Consider the following 15154-nt stretch of genomic DNA (forward strand, 5'->3'; position numbering starts at 1 on the left):
TGTTATCAACTGCTTTTACCCACTCCTCCTTTTTCCCCCCTTACTCATGCCAAAGAACAAATTACTTGTTGGTTAGAGAGCTAAATCAACCACAGCCTAGTGATCAGAGTTCGTGCGAAGAATCAGTTTAGTTATTTTCCATATCTCAAACTTACCTGTGAATTTTCATGTTTTTATAGAACATGGTAGATAGACCAAATGAAACTGTACCCTTAAGCATATTGATGAAGAGGAGAAACCCACCATAATTCAGGAGCAACTATTGCTCCTATGCTGCTACTGCTGAATGGAGGACATTCCTTTGTTGGGTTTTTCCTGGAGAACATCAAGAAAGAGTAGCTGGTCAATAGCCTGTCTGTGAGCCCTTGGGACAGTCTTTTTCAAAGTATGTTCTCAGGACTATAAGCCTCAGAGTAGGGTTGGGGGTGCAGATGAAATGCAGACTTCCTGGCCCTGCCCCAGATCTGGACCCAGAAATCTGTATATTTCACAAGGTTCTCTGGTCATTCTGAGCACACTAAAGCTTGAGAACTACTGTTTTAAAAGTTATTTTGCTTCCATTTTCTATGCTGATAAGTACCATTAAAAGGCTGATACCAAAGACATCATTAAACAGGTAAAGAATATGCTTGGCTTGAGCTTTATAAACTGTTAAATATGGCAATTATAGTATCATTATGCCCTGAACACACCAAATAGGTCTATGCAAGTGAAAAGATAATCCTATAGATACAGTAGCCCTTAATTTCCCATCCCCAATTAAGAACCGCATCAGGTCTTCAAACCTTCTTTGCCAATTAGGTGTCTGGTGAAGCTATGGAAGGAATTCCCAGAATCATTGCTAAGTTTTGAGAAGCAGTAAGATAGAACAATTGGAATTGGAATTCGAATTGGAATTTGAATTGGAAGTCATCTCTGAAATTGGCTAGAAATTTAGTTTCCCTCTTATTAATATTTATCATATCTTATATGTTTGCCCTATATATCTCTAGCCCTTACAACAACCCTTATAAAATCCCTGTCCTACAGATGAGAGTCTGAAGTTGAGACGTTATGTAAGTTGCTCAAGGTCACAAAGCTAGAAAGTGGTGGACCCCAAGTCCAAACCATGTCAGTCTGTCTCCTCTTCCTGGGCAAGTGAAGGGTATTGCGGATGGATCCCCGAGACTTATCCTGGAAGCTTTCCCCAGGCCAAGGCACCAGCTGCTGCTCCATCCTGGCAGCATGCTGTTACCAGGAATATCAGGATATCTTCCCAAGTTCTTAGATAACAAAACAAAATCAAGACCTAGAAGTTTGTTTCTTCCTGATGTTACTGTATAAGCCCACCTTAGGGCAAGACTTTTATGTGACCTTTCCTGAGAAAAAGGCTATGATCTTGAGAAAGGAGCTAATTATCTCTGCTGGGTCCAAGTTTCCTCATTGTAAAATGTGGAACTTAAACAGGGTCCTCACAGGTTTTTCTCAGGCTCTGGAATACAGAGACAATATATCCTGGTAGTTAAAATCACAGTCAAACTGCTTAATCTCCAATGTCCACTCATTATGCTTTGTCTATATAGATCTGACCCATGAACACAGCTGTGCCAAGATAACTACTCACTGTCAAAATCATACCTACTCTGAGCAGTTCGTTTTTACTAATAGTCTGAGACTGAATGACATGTCCAAAAAGCATTTTCCGTCTGATTTTTCGGATTCCTAACACCTGTAACTTTTAAGAATTTTTTTCCCTGTCCCTCAGGCTAAAATATAAACTCATTTTCTTTTTTCTGGTCTAAAGATGAACTTTTAACCCAATTGCACAAGTTGTTCCTTCTCTAAACATTTAATATTGTTGCCAACCTTGGATATGCCTCACTCAAAGTAAATAATACTGGATGCTGATATTTTCTCATGACAAAAAGAAAATCCAATACTATTTCAGTTCCCTATGTTTTAAATTGCTGCCTTGCTACTTTCTGGAATATGGTCCTTTCTATAAAAACCCTTCAATATTAACATCCAAGCCAGGCGCGGTGGCTCACACCTGTAATCCCAGCATTTTGGGAGGCCGAGGCGGGCGGATACCGAGGTCGGGAGATCGAGACCATCCTGGCTAACACGGTGAAACCCCATCTTTACTAAAAATATAAAAAATTAGCCAGGCGTGGTGGCGGACACCTGTAGTCCCAGCTACTCTGGAGGCTGAGGCAGGAGAATGGCGTTAACCCGGGAGGCGGAGCTTCCAGTGAGCTGAGATCGCACCACTGCACTCCAGCCTAGGCGACAGAGTGAGACTCTGTCTCAAAAACAACAACAACAAACAAACAAAAATCCAAAATGGACAGAGACTTCTAAATGAACCCCCAGTGATATCAGACAGATGAAAAGACTGTTTTTATGTCATAACATGTTTAACGTGGATGGCAGACAGAGCATGGATATGAAAAGTCTTTCCTAAGGAATGATCAGGATGGGATTGGCATGCAATGACAGATATTTGGGTTTTGACTATTCTCAGCTTCCTCTCCTAAAGAAATAGTCGACTGCACTCATTTAATTCTACAACAGGGATGCTCTTTGAAAATAAATTATTTTAGAGGATATAAAAAAGATTAAACCTTGAAATTTCTTTGTTTTGTGCTCATACATCCTTCTCCTTCTCTTTTTCTGACCCCAGTGTGTGGGAACAGTGTGACCTGAACAAGAATGTAGTGTCACTATAGGATGAGTGACACTTGGAAGCAGAGGCAGAGTGCTACATGGACACCTGACTGTACCAAATGGTTATTGTGGCTTCCCAATCAGACACCAATTGCGGAAAACCAGCTAATATTCTCCCCTCCATTCATGCTAAAAGCTTTCTAGTCTTTCTCAAGGAAACCTGTCCAAAGGGATATGTGATCCAAGGAATTATTATTGTATAAGTAAAACTTGGATGTTTTTACTAATAGTTCACATATTTCACAGCCCTTTGGTGGGGAGCCTTTTTCATTAATGTTCTGTTCAAGAATAATTGCATAGTATTTATAATCCTCTCAGGGATTAAGTATAGATGTAATACACAACTCAAAGATGCTTGTTGATGTTCACTTTGTAAAAATTCATCAAGTTGTATACTTGATATTTGTGCATTTTCTTTGTGTGTTATATATTTTTTAATTAAATACTTATAGAAACTATGCTTTTGAAATGATTTTTTTAAAGTTATTTAATTTGACCATTAGTTGAAGCCCACTAGCAACACACAATGTTTGGAGCCAAATGGTTAGGCAGGGCAAAACCAGGGGGAGCCTAATCTATGGTCCTCTGGTGGCCACAGCACCTGAGAAACTGAACTGTGGCTTCAGGAAATCCACTCTGGGGCCACAGAAGAAAGAACAGTTGTACCAACCAAGGCCTGGCCTCTGGGGACCAGTACAGCGCATAGTAGAAGGCAAGATGTCTGACACAATCCTGGAACGTTCCTTAAACTCTTGGGAGGGCTGGTAGCCACTGGACCAGAACAGAAGCTCCTGGAGGCATCTGAGACTTGTGCTCAGCTCTTCCCTTCCTTGGCTTCTCTTGCTAAGAAGCTCAGACTGGCACTGCAAACCATCAATCTCTGGGGTGAAATGGCAAGGTCATCAGATATGTATTTCTTAGGATAGAAATGCAGGAAGATAAAACTTCATCCAAAACAGATAACAGTTTAAGAGAAAGATATGGGCTCCACCCCCAAATTCTGGGAGCCCTGGGCTTAGGAGATGGGCTGGGGAAAGGATTGTGATAGAGAAAATGGGACTCCCAAGTGACTGTCTTGGTCCCTCACCACAGCTGAATCCCAGCTTTGATGCAGAGAGATGGAGCCAAATGCATATGCCCGGGCTTTGGCCCTTTTCAGAATCTTGCACCCACAGGGCCAGGCTCAGAGATTGTGCAAACTCAGTTTCAAGGAGTCAGAGAAATCAAGACAGGTGTTGAGAGACTGGGCTGCAAGTAAAGTATGAGGTGAGGGGTTGAAGGAGGGAGTCCTGCTCTTGAGGAGCAGCCCAGATGGACACTCCGCTCACCTCCTCCAGGCAGAAGAACAAGGTGTGCACGCGGGGAAGTTCGGAGTCCCGCCTTGTCTTTCTAGACTGTAGCTGCGCCAACATGCTGGGGACACGAGGCTCACCAGCCCCAGTACCTCCCCACCCCTCCCCGAGCCAGCTAAGCAGGACAACTTCCCAGCTCCTTATCCGCATTCCCTCCCTGATCAGGGCAGACTGTACTTCCTTGATGTCCGCTAACGTAAAGAAACGTCCGCGTGCTCCGCTGATACCCCAGGGCCACCGGAGGAGCGCAGTGGGGTGTGAGAACTAGGCTGTTTCCAGTGGCTGGTGGTGGGGGGAGCGGCTACTGCGCCTTCCCCTTGGGCACTCTCCGGTCCCTGAGGCGACGCCCTAGTAAGCCTCCACGCACGTCAGCGAAGGGTGGGTGGAGGGTCACCCTGACCGCGCCCCACAGCTGGGTCCGGCGCTCTGCCCACCGCCACGCCACCTTCACCGCGCGATCTCGGCACTCCCGCCTTTCTCTTGCCCTCGTTATTTTTAGTTCGGCTGCTGCACCTCCCTGCCTGCAACAGCTCGCCCCACTCTCAGACTCGTTTTGCAGGATTTGTGCCCCTGGTGGCTAACCTGATCCACACTTGAATAAACAGCGAGCGCCCGGGCAACCTGGGCGAGGCACCCGCGCGGAATTTGCATCCATCCGCACGAGAGGTTCCTGAGACGCTAAGCGTTCTCGCCTACCAGAACTTGGAAACAATGGACCATCCCCGGAATGAATGAATGAAATTTTTAAAACGAAAGGGACAGGAGGTCTTAACGCCCTGGCAGCGGCAGAGCGGCTCCTGGGACAATTTTGTTCCTGCTCCTTGACGTTGTCTCCGTGAAGCCCAGGGGGACGCCGGGGCAACAGGGTACAGGAGCCCCGATGATAGTGGCAGAAAATTAAATTTGGATAGTATTTGTTAAGCTTGCTTTCCTAGCTAGCTGCCCCCTCCACTACCATTTCCATCTTAAGACAGGCTTTCCAGGTGGCAGAGGATGGCTTTTCTGATCAGTTAAGAGCGTGCTCTCCCAATGTCTGAGTTTGTGTGATGGGCTGTTTCCACTTGCCAAGCCCAGCGGTGGTACCTGCAAGCTTATGCGATAGCAGGAAAGTGAGATTTGTAAGGCCTGGAGGAGGTGTGAGGTTGCCAGAGGCCGCTTCAGATAGTCAGTTCCTGGTGGGTTAGTGAATCATTGCAGAACAACCTCAAGGGCTCCAGCCTTCCTGCAAGCCAGTCAAACGAAAAGAAAACATAACAAAGAGTTTCCTTTATTCAGCATAAAGGGATGGCTGGCTAGCTGTTGAAGCTTTTCCCTCAGAATTCTGATTTTTATTCTGAAAAATCTGAGTTTTGTTTCTTGTTCATCTCCAACAAGTTAGGATGTCAACTACAGATGACAGGTAAACATGCCTCCAAATGTGCTGTGGCACTCTGTCACATGACTAGTTCTACAGCTAGAACCCAAGGAGTTTGGATGATCCAGTTTTATTTCCCCAGTTTTAGACGAAATTCAGATAGAAAAAATGGGGACAAAAACCAGGTGATTAAGGGACTAAGATTCTCAAGGGGTAAATAAAAGTGATTGTTGGCTTTGTTTGTTGTATTTAAATTAAATATTAATCTCTTTATGTTAGAGATTCTTAGGCCTGCCACTTGGCTTCATTAAGAATCCCTGGATGGATTTTAGGGGATCTGTGAAAACCCCGACATTTATGCAGATAATTTTTGATGTAAATGTAAAAGTGCTGGGGGGATGCATAACTCCATCTAAGTTTCCATGTGCTAAATCTTTTCTATTGGGATATGTCTCCAAGCTGCACTCATAAAAAACTTTGATCCAGTGGTACATAGCTTTCACACTCAACAGCAAAATGTCCTTAACTCACCACTGAGACAACAGAAACTCCACTCTGTGAAGAGCCAACAGTCTCAGGGGAAAGGACCCTGGCACAATAGAGACCTGGAGTACCCACCAGTTACCCACTGAAGACTCTTGTGACTTAACATGAGGATCAAACACTGGAGTGCACATGAAGCCAATTTACAGATCACAAAATACATGGCTAGTGGCATTTATGAAAATAAATGCTGATGGGTTTCCACATGCTAGTGATAATTAAATGAACAATTATGTGAATAATTGTAATTACGTGAATATTTGCATATTTTCTTCAACCATATACTTATAAGGAAAATCAACATACTTTGGATTCCTGACCATTGTTAGTCATATTCATGTTTCATTATCTCATTTAATCCCCCAAAAAAACTCCTTATGGTTTATATACTACAGTTATCAACACACATCGCCCCACTCCCATCACCACCACCACCAACTTTCTTTTAGCATTTGAGGAAAGAAGTGTACAGAGGTTAAGTAATTTGCCTAAGGCCACCCAGCTAACAAACACCAGGTTTCGACTTCAGATAAAGTTCCTGTTTACAAGAGGGGAATATTAGAAAAAGGGCAAATTTTGTACAGATTTAGGTAAATTTAATTCCTTGTGCATTTTGTGCAAAAGTACAGGAGTTTTAAATAGAGCAGCCACACTTGAGATGGTCAGTCTTGTCATATACTCTTTGCTGGAAAACTGTCCTTAACCCATTTATTTCCCCCCTTTGATTTCCTCCACAGTTCAGGTTCACTAGCGTCTTAATAAAAATGTGTACACATAGTTCCTTACTAGTGGCATCTAGCTTCTTTAACTAATTAGGCAGCCTTAGAAGGGAAAGAGCATCTCTGTCCTCCACTTCTGCAACTTTTTCCAGTAACCCTTTGAACTAAGAAGCATCATCTACGGCAGCCAATAGATGCCACACTGAAACCACCAAATGGCTGAATATCTCAAAGTTAACTCAAAGTTAATTAGCAAGGACATATCTCTTTTGTCTATAGCACCCAGTCATGAAGCTAATGAAAACAAAACAGACACATTTTATGGCTTCCTGAGTTATAGGGAAATTAGGAAAACTACCATGAACTCTGATCTACTTTCTTTCAAATTCTTTCTTATGCCTTTAGCACTGGCATGTGGGTTTGTTCAACAGACAGTCCTCCTATTTTGTTTCTCTTTAGCATAAAATCCTTAATAGCAAACTACGCTACATAGTTTGTGGATGTTCCAGAGAACAGAAAGACATCTATTCTTGATCTTTAATTATGTTTTAATTATATCTTGAGAACCAGTATCACAAAAAATGAGTTGCTGGAGGTCAAGACCCAAAAGCAAAAGCAAAAACAAAACAAAACAAAAAAAAAACCATTATGGATTATAGTAGGTGCATTGCCAAAAGAAAATTATGAATGATAGTGTGATGGTGTGCTCCTGTACAGGACTCAGATTGCTGGAATAACAGACAAAAGCATCTTCTTAGTAACATTTTGATACTTAAACAATGAGGAATTGATGAAATGATTTGTTAAAGTGCTTTAGTCACTGTGGTGTGGTTTTGTAAAATATAAACTTGAAGTCAGGTAGCCTGGTTTCAGGTATAACTAAAACTAGTTCATACTGTTGGTATGAACATGGATATGTGACTTTATTTCTGGAGGTCTCTGCTTCTTGATGAGTTATGTGGGCTATGTGATATCTAAACTTCAGAGGTTGATGGGCTTTTTCTGTAAAGGGCCAGATAGTAAATATTTTAGGCTTTGTGGGCCCCATGCTGTCTCTGTCATTATTTTTTTCTCTTTCTCCTCATCTTTTTCCTCCTCCTCCTTCTCTTCCTTTTCCTCCTCCCTGTTCTTTTTCTTCTCCAATTGTTTACCATTTATATTTGTTGGCTAGGGCTGCTGTAACAAACTACCACAAATTGGGTGGCTTAAACAACAGAAGTTTATTGTCTCACGGTTTTGGAAGCTAGATGTCTAAGATCAAGGTGTTGACAGTGTTGGTTCTTTCTGAGAGCTGAACGGGAGACTTTGTTCCATGTCTCTCTCCTCACTTCTAGTGGTCTAGTCTTTGGCATTCTTTAGGTTGTAGAAGCATCACCCCATCTCTGCCTTCACATTCATATGGCGTTCTCCCTGTGTGTACATCTATGTCCGAACTTCCCCCTTTTATAAAAACACCAGTCATAATGGGTTAGGGACCCATCCTTTTCCAGTATGATTTCAAATTACACCTGTAATGACCCCATTTCCAAATAAGGTCACATTCTGAGGTCCTGGGTGTTCTGTTACTTCAACATATGAATTTGAGGGGACCACAATTCAATCCATAAGACCATCCGTTCACAGCTCATAGACCGTACAAAAACAGGTTATAGGCCACAGTTTGCTGATCCCTCTAGTAAAGCTCCTGTTTACTCTAAAATCCTATAAACCTTTATTCTCCATTACATTCTATGACAAATTATTTGCCTCTTATATTCATTTGACAAATTTTTTACTACATTATGCTAGCACCTACATTATGCTAGGCACTGTTATTGGTGCTGGAACAAAGAAGTGAAAAACAGATGAAAATCATTGTCCTTCTGGGTCTTAGAATCTAATAGGAAAGGCAGACCACCAACAAAATAAATGAGAACAACCTATCACATGTTAAATGACAATAGGTACAAAGAATAAAATTATGCTTTTTATTTATCTTTTATCTTTTTATAAATTTAAAAGATTACATTTTATCTTTTTATAAATTTAAAAGATTAAATTTATCTTTTATCACATGTTAGATGACAATAAGTACAAAGAATACAAATTAAATGGGAAAAGGAGATGGCCATGGTGTTGAATTTTAATAGGGGGTTCAGGTGATGCTTCACAGAAAAGGTAACATTTGAGCAGAGACATGAAGGAGATGGGAAAATGGTGTCCAGCCAAAAGGAAGGCCAATACGTACTCTGAGGTGGAAATGGGCCAGGTGTAATCAGGAAACAGTAAGGAGGCAAGTGTGCTTGAGTGGAGGGAGCCAAAGGAGAATATTAGGAGATGACGTCAGAGAGGTGAGGGAGGTGAGATGTTCCCTGGCGTATGGTCTTGCACCACCACCTTCAGGGCCTGTGCTGGGACCAAGTCAGGCAAGCATGGCACCTAGGGCACATGATTTAAGGAGGCAATCATTCCCAGGGTTATGCAAGTGCAGGATGGATACCTGAGAGGGAGTGCCTCCTTAAATCATGCACCCTAGGTGCCTCTCTGGCCTCATCCCAGTTCTGGCTCCTGGTATGGGTTCTGGCTTCCATTGCAAGTGGTACAGGAAGCCTCTGGAGGGTTTTCAGCAGAAGAGTGCCATGATCAACCTTAAATTTTATCAGGATCACTCTGACTGCTGTACTTAGACAAAGGATAGAATAAAGGAGACTTCCTTTATTAGGATAAAATAGTCTTCAATAAGAAGACTATTGAAATAACTTCCAAAGTAAAATGTCAAAGGTTTCTTACCTGGTAACCCACCAAGGGTTGGGTTACCCTAAAAAGCTGTCAGAAATATAACCAGTAGACCTTTAATTGTCTTTTTATTTTCACTTAACATTCTTTTGAGGTCACCTACATGCTAGACCACATGTCAGGTGCTAGCATTTGATTCTAATAATGAGCAAGAAATGATCCCTGTCTTAAAGAATTAGTATTTCCTCCCAACCTCCCTCCCTCCTTCCCTTCCTTCCTTCTTTCCTTCCTTCCCTCCCTCCCTTCCTCCCTCCCTTTCCTTCCTTCCTTCTTTCCTCCCTTCCTTCCTTCCGTCCATCCGTCCTTCTTATATTATGAAATTTTGCAAAACAAAACAACCCATATTTTGAGGCTTATCTTCTTGGGAATTCATCAGCTTTCTTTGTTGAGCTTTTCTGGTTCAGGCATCCCATATCCATCCCATTCAGAGCAGTATATAAATGACAGTGAGTATCAAGGAACAGAAAATCAGCCATAATTTATTAGGAATTCTCATGGCATTACTACATCTCCCTTTCACTCACAGGACCAGAAACTTTGGGGTCCAGAATATTAGCAATCCTTATACTCAATCCTCTCATTTGACAGATGAGACTGAGATCCACAGATATCAAGCTATAATTTCCCACCTATTACTGGTAGAGTGTGGCAGATTGTATTTTTCAAAGCTGGCTGCAACAATATCTTCCATTCCACATGCTCTTAAATGTGACTTCTGACACTTTTCCCACTGAGACATAGGGGTCTATGTTTTCTCTCCCCTGTTTTTTTCTTTTTGGTGTTGTTGTTGCTGAGATAGAGTCTCACTCTGTCGCCCAGGCTGGAGTGCAGTGGCACAATCTTGGCTCACTGCAACCTCCACTTCCCAGGTTCAAGCAATTCTCCTGCCTCAGCCTCCCAAGTAGCTGGGATTACAGGCACCTGTCACCACGCCTGGCTAATTTTTGTATTTTTCATAGAGATGGAGTTTCACCATGTTGGCCAGGCTGGTCTGAAACTCCTGACCTCAAGTGATCCATCTGCCTTGGCCTCCCAAAATGCTGGGATTACAGGCGTGAGCCACTGCGCCTGGCCTTGTTTTCTCCTTTTGAATCTGTTTTTCTGTAGCTTAGATGCTGTAACAAATTCCAAGTCTTAGTGGCTTCAAATAACATAAATCTGTTACAATTCTGGAGGTCAGAATTCTAAAATAGGTGTTACTTGGATAAAATCAAGATGTGAGCAGGGCTGCATTTTTTCTGGAGGCTCTAGGGTGCATCTGTTTTCTTGCCTTTTCCACTTTCTAGAGGCTGCCTGCATTCCTTGGCTCATGGCCAGCATCACTCTGCCCTCTGCTTCTGCATCACATCTTCTCTGACTCTGACCCTCGGGGCTCCCGATTGTAGGGATCCTTGTAACTACATTGTGGCCACCTGGATAATCCAGGATAATCTCCCTGTCTCAAGGTCTTTAACTCAGTCAGGTCTGAAAAGTCCAGGTAAGGCAACATATTCACAGGTTTGGAGATTAGGATGTGGACATTTAAGAGGGCTAGTATTATGCCTAACACACTGGGTAAGCTTATGGCTACAGAAGAACCCATGCTACATAACATCCAAGACTACGTCATGAAAGTGATGGTGCTTCCAATTGGTTGCCTTAAATCACTCACTTTTAGAACACAGGTGCTCTGCCATACAGAGAATGAAAGAGACAAAGGCACTGCCGTCTTTGAATTTACATGCAAAAAAGGGAAGACAAGTGGCAATCAAATAGACAAACATGTAATATAACATTAGGTGGTGTTGGACCAATATTTCTCCTTTTATCATTTAAGAAAAGTGGAAAGAATTACAAAAGAATTACAAAAATTGCATACAGACTTCCATGGGGCCTGATTTGTATATTTACCACAAAATCTAATTTAATCAAAAGAAGCAGCTTACAATCCTCATCTACAGATTGGACTTCAGTGTACTGTAACTGCACCAATAGCTTTGGGAAATCTGAGTGTTTCAGTTCTTTGGTGCTTCTTAATAAACAATCCCAAAACAGAGTAGCTTAAAATCACAATTTATTATCACCTCTCATGGTTCTCTAGATTGACTGGGCTCAGCTGGGCACCTCCTGCTTGGGTGGGGTTTCTTTCGGTTGCAGTCAGATGGTGGCTGTAGCAAAAGACATCTGAAGGCTCAACTGGGCCAGATGTTCAAGATGGCTTCTTCTCTCCTGTGTTTGGCCCCTCATCTGGATGACTGAAATTGCTGGGGAGAGGCCAGGCGTCTCTTCTTCTCCGTGTGGCCTCTCAATTTGGCTAGTGTGGGTTTTATCATGTCTTGGTGGTCTAATGGTAGTTGGACTTTTCATACAGTAGCTGGCATCCCCTAGAGAGAGCTTTCCAAGAACACAGGCTACTAGACTCCTTATGACCTAGCCTCAGAAGCCACACAATGTTACTTCTACCATATCCTATTGTTACACAAAAACCTGCCTAGATTCAACGTAGCAGGGGTCTATGCAAGGAAGTGAATATCAACAGCCAGGGTTCATTGGGGGACCATTGTTGAAGACTAGCTATCACGATGAGAGGTGTGGCTTAGGCAAAATGAAATTACATTCTACTATGGAAATATCTAAAGTCACCCCACAGAACTCAGCCCAAACCAGGTAAAAGTCCTTCTCCAAAACAATTCCAAAGCCACAACCCTGCTAATTCTCTAGGTCACTTAATGCAGACAGTGGTGAGAAATGCTGACAGAGCCATTCTATCCATAAGGTATGACTATCTGATGGGTGAGGCTAGCAAACCTAGGGGTCCCTTTTGTTAGAGAGTGAGGACTTCCACCACTGGGAGTCAGAAAGTATTTGTTTCTTTTCTCCAAAAGCAACAAAACACATTTGAACGCCCAACTCCTTCAGCACACCAGGAATGTTCCCATGTAATATAAACTAGTGGCAGCACTGGCTAAAAGCTACTAAGTGCTTGTTTGCGACGAGGTGCTAGGCCAGTCTCTACAAGTGCATGTAACTTATTTTGTTTTTGTAAGAATCCTATGAAGCAACTGTTATCTCTGTATTACATATAAGAAAACTGAGGCACAGAAACTAAACAATTTCCACCGGCACATATGTAAGTGGTAGGCCTGGGATTCAAACCAAGACAGTCCAATGCCAGGGCCCACCCTCTTTTTTTTTTTTTTTTTTTTCTTTGACACAGAGTCTCGCTCTGTTGCCCAGGCTGGAGTGCAGTGGCGCGATCTCGGCTCTTAGTCCTTATGTTGTAACATAATTTTGAGGTTGTTAAATTAAGCCTAATATTCTACTGCAAGCTCCGCCTCCTGGGTTCACGCCATTCTCCTGCCTCAGCCTCCCGAGTAGCTGGGACTACAGGCGCCCGCCGCCACGCCTGGCTAATTTTTTTTGTATTTTTAGTAGAGATGGGGTTTCACTGTGTTCGCCAGGATGGTCTGGATCTCCTGACCTCGTGATCTGCCCGCCTCAGCCCCGCAAAGTGCTGGGATTACAGGCGTGAGCCACCGCACCCGGCCGGCCCATCCTCTTAATCACTGCACTGCCCAGCCTTGAGCAAGTCACAGGACTTCTCTGGGTTGCAGTTTCCTCATCTGTAAAAGAAAGCTAATACTCCTTCCTTCACAGGCTTGTGCTAAGAACTGAGTGTCTTAGGCTGGATGCGGTGGCTCACGCCTGTAGTCCCAGCACTTTGGGAGACCAAGGTGGGCGAATCACTTGAGGTCAGGAGTTTGAGACCAGCCTGGCCAACATGGTGAAACCCCGTCTCTACTAAAAATACAAAAATATTAGCCAGGCGTGGTGGCAGGCACCTGTAATCCCAGATACTCGGGAGGCTGAGGTACGAGAATCGCTTGAACCTGGGAAGCAGAGGTTGCAGTGAGCCGAGACCACGCCACTGCACTCCAGATTGGGTAACAGAGCAAGACTCTGTCCCAAAAAAAAAAAAAAAAAAAAAGTGAGTGTCTGCCCAGTGCTGCCACTTAAAAGCTATGTAACCTTGCACAAATTTCTTAACCTTTCTGAGTCTTGGTTTCCTCATTTAATAAATGAGTATGTTCTTATGAGGAGTCCATGGCATAATGCATATAAAGTGCAGTGTCTGGCATGAGGGGCTTGATAAGTAGTATTAATTGGTATAATATTATTAGTCCTTATGTTGTAACATAATTTTGAGGTTGTTAACTTAAGCCTAATATTCTCACAAATCTGCTGAAATTGCTGTTATTTTGTCTGATTTTCACTGTTTCTTTACTTTCCCACCCAGGAAACAGCTGCACATTTGGGCAGAGAAACATAAAAAGTATTGGTAGATAATCAGGTTGCCACCACAGATGTCCCTGCCTCAACTGAGGACAGAAGACAGCAGCCAATATTCACAGAAGACTGCAGATGTTCTTCTTTAACTTGGATCAGAGGAGCCATTATAGATACATGGTGGGTATTGCAGACTTTTCTGTTCAGAATAGAATATTGCAGAATATGCATGCATCCATTCAATACTTATTGAATACTACTCTGTGCTAAGCTGCCTTGGAAATACAAAGATGAATTGGACATAATCCCTGTCCTCTTGGACCTCAAAATGCAGACAAGGAGACAAAACAAACATTAGCCATAGTACAGTGTAAGGAGTTCTATATACAGCAAAATACAAACAGTGGTTGATCTCAGAAGGAAAATTTTTGTAAGAGTGGTTTAGAAGGAGTCAAGGAAGGCTTCTTGGAGAAAGCGGTATTTTATCAGGATTTTTTAAAAATGAAAGAACTTCAATAAGCAGAGATAGAGTAGGGCAAAGATCATCCAAGGTGGAGGAAATGATGGGGAGGCAGGTGCGGATAAAGTGAGTGAGCCGCCTGATTAGCGTGGGAGGGGTGGCAGGTGCTGCCAATTGGCCAGCCCACCTCTATCCACAACCTCACCTCCCCCAGGCACCTTCCACCCTATGACACCCTTCTGGTCACTGAGTCATAAGCAGAAGATTGCTGGGTTAGGATTGTGGGAAAGTATTTACTTTATCCTTAAAAATAGGACAGGCGCAATTAGCATGAACTTTCCTTAAACTTTTGCCCTTTGCTCTCTCTCCTTTCTTCTGCTTGAAATGTGGATGAGATCCCTGGAGGTGCCTGCTGAGGTCCGGAGGTGATAAGCAGAGCAATAAAAGCTATATGATGAGATGGTGAATAGAGAGATAGAAGGAGCATTTGACCATCATTGGGTACTTGCACCAGCCCTGCAGCAGACCTCTTAATTTCTTATTATGTGAGAAAAAAGGTTCACTGTTTAAGCCAGCATACGTTAGATGTTCTGTTACCTGCAGCCAATGGCGTTCCTGATTGATACAGGAAACAATAGTAACCCATGGGATATAAAGTCAAAAAAATGAGTGGGATCTATATTATGAAGGACACTAAAGTCCATGTACAGAATGATTGTTGTTCCTTATTTAGTAGGCAATAGGGAGACAGTGAAGGTTTGTGAGTATTAATAACATTAAAGCTGTTCTTTAGGAAGATTTATCCAGCAACAAAAGGGAAAGTGCTTGGAGTCAAAGAAATCATGTAAGAAACAATTCTTGCAGTTGCTGTATAAAGTAGGGCCTCCCCTGGCATAACCTCTATCACAAATATATATATTATATTATACATATAGATGTATGTATAATTTGATATATACAATGGACACTTTCTCAATTT

The sequence above is a fragment of the Pongo pygmaeus genome, chromosome 15 (genome assembly GCF_028885625.2).
Source record: "Pongo pygmaeus isolate AG05252 chromosome 15, NHGRI_mPonPyg2-v2.0_pri, whole genome shotgun sequence".
Taxonomy (NCBI): domain Eukaryota; kingdom Metazoa; phylum Chordata; class Mammalia; order Primates; family Hominidae; genus Pongo; species Pongo pygmaeus.